Source organism: Euleptes europaea, chromosome 17 (genome assembly GCF_029931775.1).
Source record: "Euleptes europaea isolate rEulEur1 chromosome 17, rEulEur1.hap1, whole genome shotgun sequence".
Lineage (NCBI taxonomy): Eukaryota > Metazoa > Chordata > Lepidosauria > Squamata > Sphaerodactylidae > Euleptes > Euleptes europaea.
In genome coordinates, this window is record NC_079328.1 from 46,664,398 (window position 1) to 46,685,967 (window position 21,570).

A 21,570-nucleotide genomic window follows, 5' to 3' on the forward strand; every position below is an offset into this window, starting at 1 on the left:
GCTCCCGATTGCATTAGCACACATCCTACCAGTAGTGTCTCCTCCTGTCGGTTCCTATCCAGTTCTTTGTCACAGGCCATGTTTTAATTCAAAGAGATCTGCATTCCTCAGGGCTACAGGCACTGTGACAACCATTTCCCCTCCCCCCCCCAGCATTACCCCTTCATTATCCTGGTTTCTTTAAGAAGAACAAATTAGAGAGGCCTAGGAATCTTGCGAGCATATCTCCTCAGAGCCTGGTACTGCCATTGGCAAATCTGGCAGAATAGAATGTGGCCGCTGAAGGCAGAAATTGTATCGTATAAAGAAAAACAGTGCTGTTGATGTGCTGACGTGCCACCAAATGCTGAAGCCCGCTGGAATTTATTTTATTTATTATTTATTTATTATTTTCAATTTCTATCCCGCCCTCTCCAGCTGAAGCCAGGCTCAGGGCGGGTATCAACATTAAAACCAGCCCACAGGCACCATAAATATTCCTTAAAACACACCTATCACTAAAAACATTGGTAAATTGGTTTAAAAAGAGTAGATGATGCCAAAAAGATGGTTACCGCTGAACTATTGCAGCTAGACAACCCCCCATAAATCTTAAGCTAACTAAAATAGCAAAAATAACATAGGGGGGGATATGGTTGCCAGGTTGCTTAGATTGCTGGGCAATTGCCTGCCAATCCAGTGCCCAGCTTGGAAGCGGGTATTGCGCACGCAGCCATGCTGCCGCGATCTCATCACTTCTGGTTTACCCCTGGAAGCATTGCATCGCAACGGGCATTTTACCACTCAAACTCCCATTTGGAATGGTAAAAGGCCCGTTGCAAGGCGGCACTTACGGGTGTAAACCGGAAGTGATGTGATCATGTCAGCATGGCCACATGCACAGGATCCGTGCCTCAGCTCCGCCCCCAAAACCTCACACCGGAAACAAGGGGGACCTGGCAACCCTGGGGGGGGGGAAGGTAGGGAGGCCAGCACAGACAACATCGCGTTTGCGGCTGTCCTCAATTGTAGGCCTGGTGGAACAGCTCCATTTTATAAGCCCTGCAGAACCCTTTGAGGTCCCACAGGGCTCTGATGTTGTTCGGGGGGGGGGGAATTCCACCAGGCCAGACCCAGGACCGAAAAGGTCGTGGCTCTCGTCGAGGACAGCCGCACATTCTTCGAGCCGGGGACCACCAGTAAGTTATTATCTGATGAACGTAATGTTCTTTGGGGGGGGTCTCTCCTTCTCCTTCTAAGTCCCCCAGGAGACAACCTCTTCAGCACCCTTGGTATCACTCTGAAACACATCTTACCAGGTGCACAGAATCATCCTCGGTGCTTACACACAATGATATTATGGAGGAGGGGGATCGATGAATAACTTTGCCCCAGGTGTGTGTTTGTTTTTTAACCATTGGTCTGACTTGTACCGTTGGAAATTCAAAAGTTTCCCCAAGATACAAAGCATTGAGTAAATGAGCATCTTGGCAGGCTGTGATAAGGCAGGGTGTTTGTGTGTGAGTTTGGGGTGCCGGGGAGGAATCAGAGGGACTGGTCCTTGTGGCCCCACGGGCGAATGGCTCCCCGGAGAAACGGGGAACAGCAAAATAACCCACCAACCATAGTTACATAAGCAGCAAAAGAAACACACACACACACAGTATTTTTGGGTAATAAAATGGCCACAGCTTTTTATTCATCACAACAGAATGGAGCATTGGCGGAAAACCATGAGGTCGGATCCAAGTATCGGATCACCACACCTGTCATCCGATATATCAAAAGCATTGATAAACGGCCCAACCACCTGTTGGGCAAACCACCGGAGTAGCGCTTAGATGGCCCCACCAGGATGGGAATCTCTGTGTGGAGCCAGCGCCACCTGGGATTGGAGCACCGAACACAAGCCCCGCAGCTGGGCAACGGTGTTGTACTCCATCCCAAGACCCCTTATGGGTGTCCCCACAAACGGGACGGAAAGGAACATCTTCCCATCTTGGATCAGACCCCATGCAAAAACCGCTCAAAAGCTGTGACGAAAAAGAATACAACATCAAAAAATAGGGAGGGTGGGAGGGACACACTCACCACCGTCCCAATGAAAAGAGGACGGTGGCCAGCTGCGCACCGCTTTTAAAGGCACAGGGCGAGGCCAGGGGTCAGGCGGCTGCCTGACGTCACTCCCCCATGCCTCCCTGATCGCCAGGAAGACCATGGGGCCGGCGGGGTCTCGCGGGACTAACGACGCCCCCCCCCGCCCTTATGGCACCCCTCTTCTCCCTGGAGCCTCCCGGGTAAGTCCACAATGCCCGACCTGTTTATTCAGGTCGGGTTTCTTTTTGAGCCAGATGTTTAGCACTTTGAATCCCACTGATTTCAATCGAAAGAGTCAGCACGTTTCTCAATCCTGTTCACGCGTGCATAGGAGTCACCTGAGTAACCGGGAACTCAGAAAGACTTACTTCCAGTGAACATGAACAAGATTGCATTGCATGTCTTTCCTGCAAAGGTCACAGGAAGCTCCCTTCTACTGAATCAGACCCTCAGTCCATCAAAGTCAGTATTTACTCAGACTGGCTCTCTAGGGTCTCAGGCAGAGGTCTTTCACATCACCTATGTGCCCAGTCCCTTTAACTGGAGATGCTGGGGATTGAACCTGGGACCTTCTGCATGCCAAGCCAGGGCCCCACAGTGGGGCTCAACACGGTTTCAGTGAGCATGGATCATGTGCTTGGTCCCTTTGTGGGTGGTTCCACAGTCGTGAAATGTAGCTCAGTTCTCATAATGTGGACACACAGGTTCAATGGAGGGTTCAGATGCTGCTGTCAATCTGCCGTTCTCCTGTACTTTTCTTGTTATGATCCAGTTTTTCATTACGCTAAATGCACTTATTTGAATCTAATATGGCAAGAGGCTTAAATGTCCTATGAAATAATAAATACTTTGCACAGACTCTTCTGAGATTGAATGATTGATGAGGCCTATGGCAGAAACGGACTTCTAATTTGTATCTGGAACGACCATCTCCTTCTTTGATCTCTTTTGGACCCTTTTGATCCATTTTGGATCATTGTTCAGCATCCACACTCACCTGATCATCAGTATTCTTCATGTCTTCTTAGATTGCTCTGTCTTATTTACCCCAATGGGAGTTGGACTGTAATGTTTGTCTACATGTATGCTTAGACACTGTATAGATTGCTATACATTGTAGTATTTTGTGTATGGTTCTTGCCTATTTCATTATATATTGTTCCATTCTTTAGCCTGGTGTTGTTGTTTTCATTCACATGATCCAGTTTTCTGCAGGAACCGATATGTTGCCATTAAATTAAAAACCAACCTTTTGTGTGGAACAAAAGCACAATTTCTGCGGTATGCGGTTGATATTTGTGCTGCTGTGTTGCCGTGTTATCAGACTGCTGTATATTTTGGTGCACATCGGAATGCATCGCTCTAGATGTCGGCCTCTGACATGCTTGCTGTGGTTGCTGTTTTTGGGGGGGGAAATGTCAGCGCCACTGTGAATTCGTATCATTTCTATCGTCAGGCGATATTCCTGGTGTCATGCTGTCATGAGCACCAACCAGCTCAAATTGGGGGAGGGGCATGCAGTGATGGAGGAATACCTTTGAGGATGCCAGTAACAAAGGGAAAGTGGGTTTATGATCAGAACACAAGACCTTGTGTGACCAGGAGGACCAAGGAGATGTTGAATCCACAATATCCACCAGTATGTGGATCGTTGTAATTTCAAATGCAGCTAATGCCGGATAATTTGATTGCAGAGAATGACTTCAGTGGAACTGTCTATGGCTATTTCTTTTCAGTGTTATCCTATTCGACATTTAGAGTTAGTGCAATAGCATAACACTGAAAAAAAATCCATAGATGGAGTCATTCTCTGCAAGGGGAGGGGCTGTGTCTCAGTGGGAGAGCATCTGCTTGGCATGCAGAAGGTCTCAGGTTCAATCCCCAGCATCTCCAGTTAAAGGGACTAGGCAAGTAGGTGATGTGAAAGACCTCTGCCTGAGACCCTGGAGAGCCACTGCCGGTCTGAGTAGACAATACTGACTTTGATGGACCAAGGGTCTGATTCAGTATAAGGCAGCTTCATGTGTTCATGTGTGTTCAATCACCCATATTAGTTAGTATTATCATTCTCTTGAAGAGAAGCATCAAATAAACAAAGCTTTCATAGACTGCCCCCCCCAAAATGAATGGGGCAGCCATTTCAATTCAAGTGGGGCTGGAGGATCAACTTCTGCTGGTTGCGCTTAGCATTACCACTACTATTGCTGCAGATCAAGTGTGAACCCCATGGCAATAAGGATACGTTTGTGAAGGCACCTGTGCGCTAGAGAAATCAAATGTCTGCCGTTAGCCACGCCTCACTTAATTCTAATGGCAATCAGCTTAAAGTGTCTGGGGCTTTGATGGTTGTTAGGGCCACTTCAGTATACTAAAATCTCTCCTCTTGCACCTGTTTGTAATCATGCACCGATCACGGCCAACACTTCAGACATATTTCCTCTTCAGAGAATTGCTGCACTTTCTGCTCTTTCCAAGTTTAATCATGTTTAGCTCTCAGCTACCCGTTGCTCTCCTGCGTGACACTCCGACTTGACAAGCTGAACATGAAATCTTTTCCCTGTGTGATCGTCTCGCGTAGCTGTTTCCCAGTTTTGTTTTTTTTCCTGTGGCATCTTTGGAGGAAGGAGACGGAAACATAAGAAAACCCCGGCTGTATCAGGCCGACAATCCATCTTGTCCAGTATTCCCATGATGGCCAACTAGATGTCCCCAGAAGGTCAACGCAGGGCACACGAGGTGAAGTCTCAGGGCATGGTTGGACAGTACAGAATGGAGACAACCTTGCCAAAGCTAAGAGGGTCTGGGGATGGTCAGCATGCAGCCTGACCGGAGTATCACAGTAAGATCAATGCCTTTCCTCTTAGGAGCTGTTCCCGCATAGCTCAAACAAGCTCAGATACTCTGGTAAGTCAATCAATCAATCAATTTTATTAATGTTTTAGTCACAGACCTTAACAATGGGGGTTACCGCACTTTGTATTCCCAGCGATGTATTAAGAGTTTGAAAATGTTATAAAAAACATTGCTTTAAAAGGGTTTTTGGATACCACAGCTAATAAATGGTTGGAAGACGTCTTCATAGCTAAAGGGGCCAAAGTGCAAACAGTAATTTTTATAATGTTTTCAAACTCTTAATACATTGCTGGGAATACATAGAAAGTGTGAACAGTATTTTTTATAACATTTTCAAGCTCTTAATACATCGCTGGGAATACAAGTGCAGTAACCCCCAATGTTCAGATTAAAACCATACAAAATATATAACCCACAACACCCAGAATTACATGAATAAAAATTTTAAAATGTTACAGTCACGTATATACCTATTGTTGCTGATTTAAATGTTGTAGTTCCCCTAAAATATTCTTTCTGTGGCAACTTCGGAGCCTAATTTTCAACAAATGTCTTCCTTAACTTAGATGCTAACATGATTAAAAAAAAAAAGCCACACTAAGCGTGATCTTAAACATCTGCCATAGGGCTGTCAATTCGGTTCGGCCCGAACTGAAAATCAGCCGAATTTCCCTTGATTCGGCGGTTTTTAGTTCGGACGGATCCGAACTCAAAACTGGCGGGCAACCGGGGGGGCCGAATTCAGCGAGTTCGGGAGTTCGGCGAATAAATTCGGCCAATTCGGCCGTCAGTAAGCAGCATAACCTTCAGTAAGCAGCATTCTCCTCCCCCGGCCAATCGGTGGCCAAGCTGGGTCTTCTTCTGGCCAATCAGTCAGGATTGAGTACTGGAGGAATCAGCTGATGTGCGGCCGGCCGGGGAAAGAGAGAGAGAGAGGGAAATCCTCATGTGTGTGTGAGGGGGTGCTTGTGCACATTCGCTCCTTTCCGTGGCTGCAGGGGGCGCATTTTTTGGGGTACCGACCCCAAACTTTCAGGGGATATTCAGACAGGTTTTTTTAAGAGACCACCCAAGTTTTATAAACATTGGGTCAGGGGGTCCCGAGATATGGGCTCCCCCCCTTTTTTCTTTCCATGGCTGCAGAGGGCGCATTTTTGGGTGTGCCGACCCCAAACTTTCAGCGGAGCATCAGACTAGGCTTCTTAAGATACCCCCCAAGTTTTGTAAACATTGGGTCAGGGCCCCCCGAGATATGGGCTCCACCCCTTTTTCCTCTCCCCCCTTTTCCATTTTTGTGGCTGCAGGGGGCGCTTTTTTGGGGGTTCAGCCCCCAAACTTTTGTCATAGCTTCAGAGAATCCCTCTTAAGAGACCACCCAAGTTTTGTAAAGATGGGTTCAGTGGGGGCTGAAATATTGGCTCCCCCCCTTTTCTCTTTCCATGGCTGCAGGGGGCGCATTTTTGGGTGTGCCGATCCCAGACTTTCGGCGGAGCTTCAGTCAAGGCTTTTTAAGAGACCACCCAAGTTTTGTAAACATTGGGTCAGGGCCCCCCGAGATATGGGCTTTCCCCTTTCCCCTATTGGGATGAATGGATCACCCTCGAGAGATGCATACATATGGATCTTATATTGGATACAAATGGAATCATATTGGATTACCCAGCCTCCCAGCCCCTCCTGCTGGAACAGAAGACAGCCACAGTAAGACCCCTTTGGGGGCTTTAATCTATATTTTTTCTTTTCTGTGTGTGTGTGGGGGGGAAAGCAGAGTCTGTGTGTGTGTGTGGGGAGGGCGCAGTTTCTGTGGGTGGGTGGGGGAAGCCAAAGGGGGCTTTTGCCGGTTCTGCCTGGGGTGTGTGTTCCCCCTCCAGTCTCTCTCTCCCTGGTTTGAGGGGGGGCTTCATTTTTATTCTTCAGGTTTTTCCTCATTCATAAGATCAGTTAGGTTATTGATGCTTGCTCAAAACTGGTTTTCAAATGGTGACTTAAAGAATGCATCTGCCTGGTCCCAAGTCCAATGCAAAAGGAGACATTCCACCCCCTCCTGCTCATTATGCATAGCTAGCTGCCTCTGTCCCTTTCCATGGTATGCAAACTCCCAGGTGTCAGGTGTTGCTATGCACTGTTGCAAAGGTTTTGCATTGCGTGCTTGTGTTGCTTTGCAGTTGTATTGTTTTGCAAAATTCTTCACACCTGCCCCGCCCTTTGCATATTTGCAAAGGGGTTGCTCTGCAGTTGTGTTGCTTTGCAAAGTTCTTAGCACCTGCCCCGCCCTTGCTCTCATCAGCTGTTTGTCGGGCCGGGAGCTTTGTGCGTGGGCGGCAAGCTCTGCGGAGAGATCCACATAAAGGGTGGGGGGACCCCTTTCAGGGCCCATATCTCAGCCCCCCCTGACCCAATCTTTACAAAACTTGGGGGGTCTTTCAATATACGTCCTTTGAAGCTCTGCTGAAAGTTTGGGACCTCTAAGCCCAAAAATGCCCCCCCCAGAGCCGCGGAAAGGCGCGGTTGTGTTTTTAATGGCTTTATTCGGCCGAATTTTTTTCCCGAACTTTGAATTCCCGCCGAATTGAACGGATCCGAAGTGGGGGAGTTCGGACTTCGGCACGTACCGAACCCACAAGGGCCAAATTCGGCCGAATCCGAACTGTACCGAATTTTTTTTTTTTTTGACAGCCCTAGTCTGCCATTAAAACTCTAACTCGGCCCTCAACTGTATCTAATACATCTGGGATATGCTGGGTTAATTTACAATGAACGGAGTTGTAAAAAGGGCAACTAAACAAAATATGTGGGAGATCCTCTATTGAACCTGTGGAACAGGGACATTGCCTTAGATTATGGGTAATTTTTTTATATCTACCGTGGGTGTAAGCTGAAGGCATCTGGTAAGTGTTACCTGCTATTAGTCACGACAGACAGACAGACAATTTTGTCAGAACCGGGAAGCTAAGCAGGGTTGGTACTTGGATGGGAGACCACCAAGGACAACTTTGCAGAGGCAGAAAATGGCAAACCACCTCTGCTTCTCACTTGCCTTAAAAACCCTATGGAGTCACCATGTTGGCTGCAACTTGACGGACCTTTGCGCAGACAGACAGATTGACAGAGACAGACAGAGACAGAGAGAGAGAAAGCTGTTTCTTTCATTTCTAATAACTGGCCTCCAGAGGGTTGGAACCTGGAGTTTCCACTTAGCCGTCATGCCTGGTAGTAGCTGATCTATGGTTTTGTATACTCTTATTTATTTACTTATTTGATGCCCACCAGGGCAAAGCTTGACAAGTTCGCCTATATACTGGTATGATCTTACGAGAGTTGTGGTGAATAACTGAAAGAAAACGACAGCAGATTGTACAGAGGGCGTGTGTGTGAGGGGATGAGATTGTGAAATAAGGTAAATAAATAACACATTAGGAAAGGGACAAGATTTATTTATGTTACAGTCCCATCTTTTTCACCGAGGCTTCAGGCAGACTCCACAGCGTGAGACAGCAAAGCGGAGAGCATTGTCGTGGTAAAAACATCTGGCGCAAAAGCCACATTGGGAATACGGTGTAGAATTTGGCTGACCCCGTTTCTGGAAGGGTGCAGAAGGGCACGAGCTAATCCATAATTGTCAAGGGGCTGGAACATCTTAGTATTTGGGGATAAACAGAACTGAGAGGTGGGGACATAATACAGGTTTATTGAATGATAAATGGGGGGAAATAATGGGGAAAGATTTTTCCTCCCTCTCTCCTAATTAGTAGAACTTGGGGTCACTCGGTGAAAATAACTCTCAATAGATTTAGGACAGATAAAAGAAAGAGCTTCTTCAGTGTGTAATTGATTGATGGAATTCAATACCGCAGGATGCGGTTAGGGATTAGTGGCTTAGATTACTATTTTAAAAACATGAAGATATGCCTCATAATGGTGGTTATATTTCGTATGCCTTTTATTGTCTGTTTCTGAGGGAGAAAAGAATGGAGAATGGCAATTTAAACTAAGAGAAAAGCAATTCCACCTAAACATTAGGAAGAACTTCCTGATGGTGAGGGCTGTTTGATGGTGGAATGCACTGCCTCGGAGAGTGGTGGAGTCCCCATCTTTGGAGGTCTTTAAGCAGAGGCTGGATGGCCATCTGTCAGGAGTGCTTTGATTGTAGGATCCTGCATGGTGGGGGGAGGGTTGGGGTCACTGGGGATGTGGGGGGAGGTAGTTGTTAATTTCCTGCATTGGGCAGGGGGTTGGACTAGATGACCCTGGTGGTCCCTTCCAACTCTATGATTCTATGATTCTATGATAGTGTTGCAAACCTCCAGGTGATATCCTGGAAATACAGCTGTCTTGATAAATTCTTAGACATTTTGGGGTATGCCTGGGGAGTTTGGGGAAGGAAGGGAGCACTGTGTGTGTGTGTGGGGGTGTTCCTTCAAAAATGGAAGTCCTAGCATCCAGCCATTCTAGGACTTCAGTTTCTTCAAGACTCCATGGTATACCATAGAGTGCACCCACTGAAGAGGCCATTTCTTCCTGGGCACTGATCGCTGTTATCTGGAGCTCAATTGCCATGCCAGAAGAACTTCAGGCCCCACCTCAAGGCTGGTATTCTTAGGAGGGATTCATTTCCAGTGCCCTCTAATTCTAAAATTCAGCTGTTAGCTATTGCTTATGCATCCTGATCAGCACGTCAACAGGACTTCTTTGGTTAGCTTGAGAGTAGGTTTTTAAGCCACCTCAAGCCAAACATTGCAAAATCTGCTAGGAATCTCATTTCTGTCGATGGCTGCCTAAGTCTTTTCACCTCGTACAAACCTCTCTTCTGGCACCGAGACGCCGCTGACCTGTTGAAGCTCTCGTGGATCGAAATAAAAATAAATCTTCACAGAAGCATGCTACCTTTGATGCCTTTTTCTGGCTGTATCCTGGGGTGGGAAAAGCAGTTCTCTTTGTGATCCTAGAACACTGCCAGTTAATAGGCTTATTTTGCCCAGGCATGTGGGGGCTTCTGTCATCCTCTTGATCGGGTGATTTGCCCCATCTTTGAAGACAGATCAGCAACTTAACAAGGCAGAGAGGAGGAGAACATCAGTGTATAGCTCTAGGCAAAGTTGATTCCACTGGGAACAGTAAGAAAGTAAGGTGTGCAATTTAGAAGTGTGGCTTCCTGACGAGAGGGGAAAGCACCCCATGTGTGGGAGCAGGTGAAATCTACCCCCCAAAATATTTATAACTCTTTGCTGGTCTGGAAAGATTGGAGAGGGTTGGGTTAGAGGGGCCAATACTGTGGCTCAATATAAGGTAGTTTGGAGCCTGAAGGATGGCGTATTTCATTAGGAGTGGAGCGGTGGACTGTGATCTGGAGAAGTGGGGCTAATTCCCCACTCCTCCACATGAGCGGCGGAGGCTAATCTGGTGAACTGGATTTGTTTCTCCACTCTCCACATGAAACCAGCTGGGTGACCTTGGGCAAGTCACGGTTATCTTAGAGCTCTCTCAGCCTCACCTACCTCAGCGGGTGTCTGTTTTGAGGAGGGGAAGGGAAGGTGATTGTAAGCTGGTTTGAGTCTCCCTTAAGTGGTAGAGAAAAGTCGGCATATAAAAACAAACTCCTCCTCCTCCTCCTCCTCCTCCTCCTCCTCCTCTTCTTCTTCTTCTTCTTCTTCTTCTTCTTCTTCTTCTTCTTGTCACCCCCATTTGAAAGACTTCCCAAATGTTTCCACGAAATATGATTTCCTTGAAAACTGGGCCAATATTATCATCACCCATTCCGAGTGAGAGCACCCAACCTGACTGGTTATTTGGTGCTATGGTGTCATGCTGGCCAGATGATCCCTGATTGGCTGGGTTATGTAGTCAATGGGCTTTCCCACATTCTCTTTTCCCTCACTTCTAATTTCCTGTTTCTTTGGGGGGGGGGGGAGGTTAAGTCCCACACACGTTTTGCTCCCTCCAGTTGTCGATTCGATATCAAACAGGTTTATATGCAGCATAAAAACCTGCAGTTTAAATCTGCAGGGAGATATGCTGAATTTAAACTGGTTTTATATTGGATCGACCAGAGAGATCAAAACACATGCAAAACTGAACACCCCCCCCCCCCGCAAAGGAACAGGAACTTAGAAACGAGGAAAATAAGAATGCAGAAAAGACCAACAAGAGACAACGCTGTCTTTAAAAGAGGGACAACATATTGATGCAAAATAAGCTTGAAACATCTTGGGGGTGGGGGGTTAGAGAGTTTTTTTATGGGCCGAAAATGTTGGCGTAGAAAATTTAAGCTTATCCTTAAAACCAAGTGATTTTATGTGTGTTCTATTTTCCCACCTGCTGTGGGATAAACCTGGAGTCCTTCTGGCTATGCTGGAAGCAAAGAAAGGTTTTAATAAATATGAACTCAGACTGATTAATAAAACAACCTTTTTGCTCATCTGAAGTCATCCTCTAAGCATGCCCGCTGCATCGCGCAGGTTTTCTTTCCACCAATTCAGCAGTCGCATGGTTGTCCTTTAGGAATTCTTGTGTCTACTCATTTCTCCTTGAAGGGAAAACAAAAACAAAAACTAATGAGAATTAAACCAGACATAAAACCCAAGATGTCAAATAGGCTTTTATTTTTTTATGAAGGATTTGCACAAGCTATTTAAATGCACCTCTCGCTTTCTAGTGCGGCCATCTTCTGAAAGCCAGTGCAGTCTAATGATGTACTAGTGTTGGACTAGGCTCTGGGAGGCCCAGGTTCAAATCTTTGCCATGGTAGCCTGCTGGGTGACTTTGGGCCAGTCATACACTCCCAGCCTAACCTACCTCACAGGGTTCTTGTGAGAAAGAAATGGAGGGAGAATGATGCAGGCAGTGTATAGATTAAATTAATTAAATACATAAATAAATGAGAAGACCCACTTTTCCTCCAAACTCAGTTTCTGGACCTTTCTTTTCTTTACTAGCCCAATCTCGTCATCTCAGAAGCTAAGCTGGGTTGACCTTGGTTAGTCCTTGGATGGGAGACCTGCAAGGAAGTCCAGGGATGCGCCATAGAGGCAGGCAATGTCTAACCACCTCTGTTTGTCTGCCCTGACCTAGATGGGTCAGGCTAGCCCGATCTCGTCAGATCTCAGAAGCTAAGCAGGGACAACCCTGGTTAGTATTTGGACGGGAGACCACCAAGAAGTACAAGGTTGCTACACAGAGGCAGGCCATGGTAATTCACCTTTGTTCATCTCTTGCCTTGGACATCCTATGGGGTTGCCATAAGTTGGTGACAAGTTGCCCACGCTTTCCGCCACCACCTGCTAGTGGTTGCAGAACAAACGGCTGCTGAAGTCACAGCTACAAAGACCAGCTGTAAGTCTGGCAACTACTGGGACTGAAATACCCATAACCCAAAAGAGAAATTTCAAATCAGTATGTTAAGGGCACTTTCCTCTTCTTTAAAGTGTAGCATAATTCTTTCCAATTTTTTATAAATATACACTCTTGGACTGCGGGCTTAGTGCCGAATCCACCTGGAGCTGAGAAAAAACTCATTTTTGTTTCTTCCGAAATCTCGGCGCGCTCCAGGAAGTGTTTTTTATGGCCTGCTGCACATTTCGCACATTATCGCGCCTTTGCTAACACATGCAGACTTCTGCATTTTGTATCATCAAATATTTAATGGGGGGGAAAAAACTCACCAGCTGCTGACGGTTTCCCATCTGAACAGCCAAATGGGGGCAGGAGACAAGGTGGCAGAGGGCAAGCGGAGCGGAGTGAAGAACTCGCGGTCTTTCCGCAGCACAAATACGGACTCTTTTATCTGTATGAAGTTGTTGCTGGCCCCTGATCCACGGGAGCTTTCTGGAATTTTTATTATCCTCGTCTCTCACTCTCTCTTTTTTAACCTAAAGGAAATAATGCGAAAGAGGAATTGCAAGATTGGGAGTTCATTGATCCTTTGGATTTTAAACCTGGAGGTATTTACAGCCGAATTTGTGGCAACGGGGTTGTCAACTTCAGTTTGGGGAATTCTTGGAGATTTGGGGGTGGTGCCTGGACAGGGTGGAGTTTGGGGGAGGAGATGGAGCTTAGTGAGGATGCTTCAGAGAGTAGTTGTGTTGGTTTGCAGTAGAACAGCTAGGTTCAATTCCAGTAGCACCATGGAGAGCAACAAGATTTTGGGGGGTATGAGTTTTGAGAGCCAGCGTGGTGAAGTGGTTAAGAGCGGTGGTTTGGAGGAGTGGACTTTGATCTGGAGAACTGGGTTTGATTCCCCACTCCTCCACATGAAGCCAGGTCGTGACCTTGGGCTAGTCACAGTTCTCTTTGTGCTCTCTCAGCCCCACTACCTCACAGGGTGTCTGTTGTGGGGAGGGGAAGGCGATTGTAAGATGGTTTGATTCTCCCTTAAGTGGTAGAGAAAGTTGGCAACTCTTCTTCTTACAAAGATATCGCACAAAGGGATCTTTGACTCTCGAAAGCTTATTACCCCCAAAAAAGCCCTTGTTAACATAAGAACACAACAAAGGCCCTGCTGGATCAGGCCAAGGCCCATCAAGTCCCGCAGTCTGTTCACACAATGGCTGACCAGGTGCCTCCAGGAAGCCCACAGGCAATCTGATTGCAGCAGCATTGTCCTGCCTGTGCTCCACAGCACCTAATGTAACAGGCATGATCCTCTGATCCTGGAGAGAATAGGGATGCATCATGACTAGTATCATGACTTGTTGGTCTTTAAGATGCTACTGGACTCTAATCTAGTGGGGATGTGATGCCATAGAATCTTCAAATTTGCCACTTCCTCCAGGGAAACTGATCTCTGTAGTCTGGGAGAACTCCAGTCTCCATCTGGAGGTTGGCAACCCTTTGAATGTTATCAACAGGCCAGCTGTATAATGAGGCAAAATGAGATGGTAGCCTCAGACATTGGATTCTGGTGTGTGTGGGGGGGGGGCACCCACTGCCACCCCTTCCCCTATGTCATCAACCTTCATCACCAGCGTGGTATAGTGATTAAAGGGGGCTAATCTGGAGAACCAGGTTTGATTCCCTGCTCCTCCACATGAGCGGCAGACTCTAATCTGGTGAACTGCGTTGGTTTCCCCACTCCAGCACATGCAGCCAGATGGGTGACCTTGGGCCAGTCACAGTTCTCTCTGAATTTTCTCAGTCCCACCTACCTCATAAGGTGCCTGTTGTGGGTGGGTGGGGGGAAGGGAAGGCGATTGTAAGTCGCTTTGAGTCTCCTTTTGGTAGAGAAAAGTGGGATATAAAAGCCAGCTCCTCCTCCTCTTCTTCCTCTTCCTTTTCTTCTTCCTCTTCTTCTCCTCCTCCTCCTTTTCCTTCTCCTTCTACCTTGCCCTTTCTGCGCCCATCCGGGAGAAGTGCCCCAGTCAAAGCTCGGACTCAGCCAGTGGCAACATCAGTGATGGATTGAGGCCCATCTATCATTGCTTCCAACCCCACCCACCACTAGCCTAGTCTGAGCGGAGCGGCCCCTGCAGGTCAAACCGCCAGCTGCTTGGCTTGGCCTTGGCCTGTGGCACCACAGCAGAAGACATTGAGCAAGTCTGGAGCTGTTGTCGTCCTCATCACAGCCACCGGTTCGGCTCAAGCTGAAGACCCCTGTGGTGCTACTCTGCAGGGTCTGTACAGCTCAGATCTGACCAGTGGCAGCGTAGGAGAAGGTAGTGGTTCAGTCTACATCTCTAGTTGGCAGCACTGATGGAGCTCAGAATAGCTTTCTACCCGCTACCAGGAGTCCTCCAGGGCAGAGGCCCACTGGGAACTTTCTCAGTCAGCTCAAGGGTCAATCCATTTCTGGTAGGGATGCCAGCCTCCAGGTGAGACGTGGGGATCCCCCAGAATTACAGCTCATCTCCAGACTACAGAGATCAGTTTCCCTGGACAAAATGGATGCTTCAGAGGGTGGACTCTATGGAATTGAACCCCACTGTGGTCCCTGTCCTCCCCAGCTTCCACCCCGAAATCTCCAAGAGTTTCCTAATCTAGAGCTAGCAACCCTGCCCCCCATCCTTCGCCAGTGGCCCGGGGGGGGGGGGCGTTGGCTATCCTAATCTCTGGTGTCTTGGTAAGATTAGGAATCATACCAATATTTTCATCACTGCTCTTTTGACCTGAAAATTCCCATTTCGATTTTGTTTCTCCTTTGTGCAAAAATCTGAGTCTTTATGTTCATGTTATGCTCTTTTTTAGCAATGAATTATTCCCCCCCAAGCGACACTGTGCATTTTCCAGTGTTGTCCATATGCTAATAAATCAACATTATACGAATGAATGACGTACATAGCATTATTAAAAACCGTATATAATTGCACATAAAAGACATCACACATGCACACACAATACAAATAAATGTAGAACCCCCATGGTGAAAAGCAGAGAGCTGAAACTGTTGATAAAAAAAATATATAAATGCATTTTTAAAAAAAACAAAGGATAGGAAATAGGGAACATTCACTGATCCCTGAGGATTTATTTGAAATACTTATAAATAATGAGACTCTAGCACCTGATGGTCATCCAAGCATTGGAAGGGTCTAAATTAACTCCCCGCCCCCAGCCAATGACTGAACCTAGGGTTGCCAACTTCCAGGTGGAGCCTGGAGATCTCCTAGAATTAGAACATTGATCTCAGGATGATAGAGATAAATGGGTGGAGAAAATGGGTGCTTTGCAGGGTGGACCTGCAAAACCTGGAGAAAATGGGTGCTTTGCAAGGTGGACCGTACGGCATTATACCCTGCTGAGATCCTTCCTCAACACCCCCATCCTCCCCAGTCTCCACCCCCACCCCAATGTCCAGGAATTTCTGTACCCAGAGCTGGAAACCCTACTGAGCCATTTGATCAGATGACATAATATATAGTTAGTTCTGAGAGACCTGCAGTTCTTGTAGGCATTCATTCAGGGGAAAGTACGGAAGCAGATGCGGGTCACTTTCCCAAAGGAAAACAGGCTGTTACCAAGTGCTTTGGTTTGAGGGAGCCCCCCATTCTTTAGCATGCCCCAGCATCTCCCTCAATCATAGGGTTGCCAGGTCCTTTCATACATTGGTGGGGGTGAGGGGATAGGGTTTCCAGATCCAGAATTGGCAAACTCCTGGAGATTTGGGGGTGGGGCCTGGGGAGGACAGGGACCTCAGTGGGGTACAATGCCATAGAGTCCACCCTTCAAAGCATTCATTTTCACCAGGGGAACTGATCTCTGTAGTCTGGGGATGAGTTGTAATTCTGGGGCATCCCCTGATCCCACCCAGAGATAGAAGAAGGAAAACTAAACTAATAAAGCCCCGTACGCTTTCGTCTTGCCTTGTATGTTGGGTGCCATAATTCTGCAATCATTTTTGGTTTCCCCTTTTCTGCCCCTGCTTTCAGTTATTACTGCTTATTTATTTTGTTGCATTTTCCCACGACTGCAAAGCGCCTCAAGAATTTTAATTCTAAGTGCTGGGTATACATATTTCAAGTGAATGAAATAACTTCTTTTTTATCTCTCATCATAATCAGAGATGTAGGTGCTCTTGGGGAGCGATCTATAATCCTTCCCTAAATTAAGTCCCGACCAGATAGCAATTTCAAGCACGGCATAAAGCAAGTGGGTAATTCATTTATTGCAGGTGGAAATTTCTTTAAGGTAATTCCATTCGTGTCAGAGATCCTTCCCCCTTACACTCGTCTCTTCCTCTCTCTTTTTGTATGCATGGATTGATCCATCATTCCTAGCAGCAGACATTCTGTGTTCTCAAAGAAGAGTGTGACCTGTGGCTCCCATTGACCTGCTCCAGGCAGGGAATTACCAGCCTTTAAATCCAATTTTCCACCCCCAAGGAATTGATGGGGGGGGGGGGCGTGAATTGCCTCCTCATAGTAATTCTCTACGAATTCTTCCTAGTCTTTATGGCATAGAACACAGAGACTAGAGGGGGAAACCTAGTCCTCACCTAGAAGTAACATCATACCCTCCCCAAACTCCTCCCTCCACAGGCATCTCCTGGGAGCCAGCGTGGTGTAGTGGTTAAGAGTGATGGACTCAATATGGAGAACCAGGCTTGATTCCCCACTCCTCCACATGAGCGGTGGACTCTAATCTGATGAACCAGGTTGGTTTCCCCACTCCTCCACATGAAGCCTGCTGGTTGACCTTGGGCCATTCACAGTTCTCTCCCATCTCTTTCAGCCCCACCTACCACACAAGGTGTCTGTTGTGGGGAGAGGAAGGGAAGAAGATTGTAAGCTGGTTTGATTCTGCCTGAAGTGGTAGAGAAAGTCAGCATATAAAAGCCAACTCTTCTTCTTCTTCTTCTCCTTCTCCTTCTCCTTCTTGACTGGCATCACTCAAATTCTGCCTGGTTCTGCCAGCTTAGCATGCGGACACGAGCCAGTGTGACAGGCTTGCTTACTGCAAACTGCTTGGCTATCTCTTCGCTGGCACTGGCAGAGGCTGAGGGTGCTGATTAGATCAGTATGTCCTCATACCCTGGAGTATGAAAACCACGCTGTGCTCAGTTAACTGGGATGGCAGCCACTGCCGTGAAGCACACAGCATTCGTAGGCGACGGCCTTTGAAACTCTTTGCGCCTCCTTCAGACGTACCAAACAAACCTCAGAGCAGTCTTTTTTTTTTTGACTACTTGTAAAAAAATAAAACAAGCTTTTCCTTTTAAGAGGGGGAGCTATTTTATCCAAAAATAAAAATCTATGCCACAATGTACTGTAGCGTGTGAATAACTTTCTGAAATCTCCACTGCCATTTTTTTTATTAACAACTTTCTTTAAAAAAAATATAAAGGTGTCTTCGAGTTTAATAAGAAACCCCAAGAGATTGGCGGCTCCGCTGTTCAATCACACAAAGCAAATGAAACAGGAAAGCTCCGACAGGTGGGACATAAGTGGATGTTGAGAGTGTCGGCGGATATATGAGAAATTAGAATACAAGAATTATTGGTATGTCAACAGCCAGAAAAAAAGAAATATGCACGTTCCCTTCTTTTTGTCCTATTTTTAAAAAAATGCAGCATTAATACTACACATTCAGAGGCCTCTTGTGATATTTGCATGAACACATGAAGCTCCCTTCTACTGAATCAGACCCTTGGTCCATCAAAGTCAGTATTGTCTACCCAGGCTGGCAGCAGCTCTCCAGGGTCTCAGGCAGAGGTCTTTCACATCACCCACTTGCCTAGTCCCTTTAACTGGAGATGCTGGGGATCAAACCTGGGTCCTTCTGCATGCCAAGCAGATGCTCTAGCCATGGCCCCTCTTTGTTGTTGATGTTGTCAGGCTGGGGCTTGTGGGAATCCGCTGAGGCAAGACATGGTTATTACCATTGTATGGACAAGTAAAACTAAGTTTGAGAGCTGATTTATGGTGTCCCCATTCTTTCCAAACCGTTGCCCATGAAATATTTTGCAGAGCCTGTGTGGTGCACCAATAGGGTTACCAACCTCCAGGTGGTGGCTGGAGATATCCTGCTATTACAATTGATCTCCAGGCGACAGAGATCAGTTCCCCTGGAGAAAATGGCCGCTCTGGCAATTGAACTCTATGGCATTGAAGTCCCTCCCCTCTCCAAACCCCACCCTCCTCAGACTCCACCCCCCAAATCCCCCTGTATTTCCCAACCTGGTGCTGGCAACCCTATGCACTGGTCAGTAGGTAGGTTGAGGACTAAAAAGGCCCAGGTTCAAATCCCCTCTCAGCGGGGAAGCTGACTGGGCGACCTTAGACCAGTCGCCTCTCTCTCTGCCCAACAGGGTTGCATGAAAACATACTGTGCTCAGCATGAGGAGGAGTGCACTAAGGGGAGGGGAGGCCATCTGGACTAAGCCCTCCCCCCAAAAAACAAGGACCTTGTCCTGGCATGTCTGAAGATGTCTCTATTATTGAGCCGAATGAGATGGCCCTTGAGCTCTATGGGGTACCCATGTGTACATCAAATGGTATGCTAGTATATATGTGTGTTTGTGAAAAACTGGTTGTTTAAATCTCCCCTCCCCATTGCCTGATCACAGAGATTGTTGCTATGGTTTTATCTTTAATGGATATTTATTTTTAACCAGCAGAGCACCCATTTACATTTTTTTTACAATTCAGCAACGAACAATCATCTTTGTTATACAGCATCGTACATTGACAATAGATGAAAACTGAAAAGTTCACTTTGTCATTCAGATACTGGGATCCATTAGAAACTCCAGCATCTTATATATCACTAACTTGGCATGCTGAAATGTCTCCAGTCTCCAGAAAAATGAAAATTTCCTACCTAGATGTGGGCTCATCTTCCCTTTTCATATTTGGATGTATTTTCAAAGCGTTCCCCCCCCCCAAAGCTCCTAAACAATAAAGAACAAACCAATAGTATAAAGTAATTAAGAGTGTTGTTATTATTCAAATGGCCCATTTCCATGGAAGATAAAGCCTATCTATTGATTAATGTTTAAATAGTTATTAGACTTGAAGTACAGGCCGAGTTGATGGACTGTATCATTTGCCATTCATTAGCGGCTGCATCCATTTCTTTCTCTGCCCTTTCCTCTTGGGACCAAAACTTTCCTGAGATGTTTAGGCAGTTCATGAGAGGGAGGTCATCTTGGCCATCTTCTGGACATGGAGCAGGGGTCACTGGGTATGTGTGGGGGAGGTAGTTGTGAGGTTCCTGCATTGGGCAGGGGGTTAGACTTGATGACCCTCGTGGTCCCTTCCAACTCTATGATTCTATGATTCTGTGCCAATAGCAACATTCAAGAACCCTAGTTGTAATTCTCTTTCAGAGATCAAGTTTCCCACAGAATTTTGCCCAAAGTGAAATTTGAACCAAATATAGAAGGCCCTGGAAATATGAGAAAGCCAACAAACACCTGCATAAGCAACAATACTTTAAGAGGGAATGGAGAATCTCCTAGATGGCACAGCTTTTCGCTAAGTGGAATGCTCAACAATTGCGGGGAGGCAAGCAAAACTTCTGTCAGAACTGTAAAGGCAGTGAGACTAATTTTCAATAAGATTATCACATTCTCTCATGGTGGTTTCACATATCTCTAAGGAAGATCACTTCACCTCTCTTCTGCCCCACTCACTGTTCCCATTTCCTCCTTCTTCACTGGAGTGTATTTATCTAAAGTATATATGTAATTTAATTGTGCTTTTTTTCTTTATCCAACTTTTCCTGAGTTTGAGGCTGCTATTTTTTCCTCAACATTGGTATTGCTGTTATTTTTTTTCCCGAGGGAAAAAAAATGATGTCTGGAAGGAGCAGGTTCATTCCAGATAGCTAAACAAGATTCTATAGATCCATGTTCTGCCGAAATGACAAATGCGAAGCCGAGATTCTATCAGACATATTGAGCTGGCGGTTTTGATTTCGTTTGTTTTATATTGAAAGATCAAAATCTGGACATCTCGGGCCTGTGTCAGGAATGGAGTACCGTCTGTGGGAACGTGCTGGGGTAAAAGAGAAAGGATTGCTAAGCAAACAGTTAAACATTCTGCGGTCGGTGAATTGCATATTCCAAGAGAACTATTGCCGGCTTTTGTGCAAGTCAAAGGGTGTCTCTAATTTATTGGTCTGAAGTCTTTTTTTTCCCCCTTTCCTGCCATCCACTGCAATTAGCAGAAAGCTGTTGTTGATTTCACGGAGCTTAAAACAGTAATTTTCATGCTATGGGCCATTTTTTGTTATTGACATAACCCCTCGTTCCAGTTGGTCATGGCTGTTGCACATGGCGACATACAATGATAATGAATGACGGACGATGCCGCACAATTAGACAAGACAAAATCCACAGTGGGGGACAACAAGGCATCCAGACGCATCTGAAATACAAACAGCATTTGTCAACACGCCGTCTGTCACATGTGTATGAGAACCGTCAATCATCGTTGCTGCTAGCCATGAACATGTCACTTCCTTCTTTCAGAGAATAGATGTTTGATGGATGGATGGATTGTCCGCCTGTCATAGCAGTGCACAACATTGTCTGAATTGGCTTTTAGTTGACTTCATTGTGATGTGTTTGTGCGGGGTGTCTTGTGCATCCTTTGTTTGGCAATTGTTGACAAATCTTTTATTCTGGGCTTGGTTAAAGATGGTTGCTTAATGGGAGGTTGCTACTTTCTCACACGTGCTTTTAAACTCTAAAAGCTAAATTATTGTATGGTCAACAATGACCAGGGAGCCCCATGGCGTAGAGTAGTAAGCAGCACTACTGCAGTCAAAAGCTTCTCATGATCTGAGTTCAATCCCAACGGAAGTGGGTTTCAGGTAGCCGGCTTGAGGTCGACTCAGCCTCTCATCCTTCCGAGGTCGGTCAAATGAGTACCCAGCTTGCTGGGGGTAAAGTGTAGATGTCTGGGGAAGGCAATGGCAAACCACCCCATAAACAAAGTCTGCCTAGTAAACGTCGGGATGTTAAGAGGCGGAGGTAAAAGGATGTTTAGAGGTTAGGTTTTACTTGATTGATTGATTGATGGTATGCCAATAAAGGTATTGAAATTGAAATTGAAATTGACATCACCCCATGGGTCAGGAATGACCCGGTGCTTGCACAGGGGACTACCTTTACCTTTTACAACAATGACAGCATATTCAGAAAAGCAAAACAACTGGAGTATTTATGTTGCCTTTGTGAAACCCAATCGCAGTTCAAAATGTGAAAGT

General features: G+C 46.3%; 1 protein-coding gene across 1 annotated transcript in view; it reads left to right on the forward strand.

The window, feature by feature from the left end:
- The window catches only part of CDH13 (cadherin 13), a 638,997-nt gene that overhangs the window by 595,290 nt on the left and 22,137 nt on the right, over positions 1-21,570 (forward strand). The gene's annotated exons all lie outside the window — the stretch shown is intronic.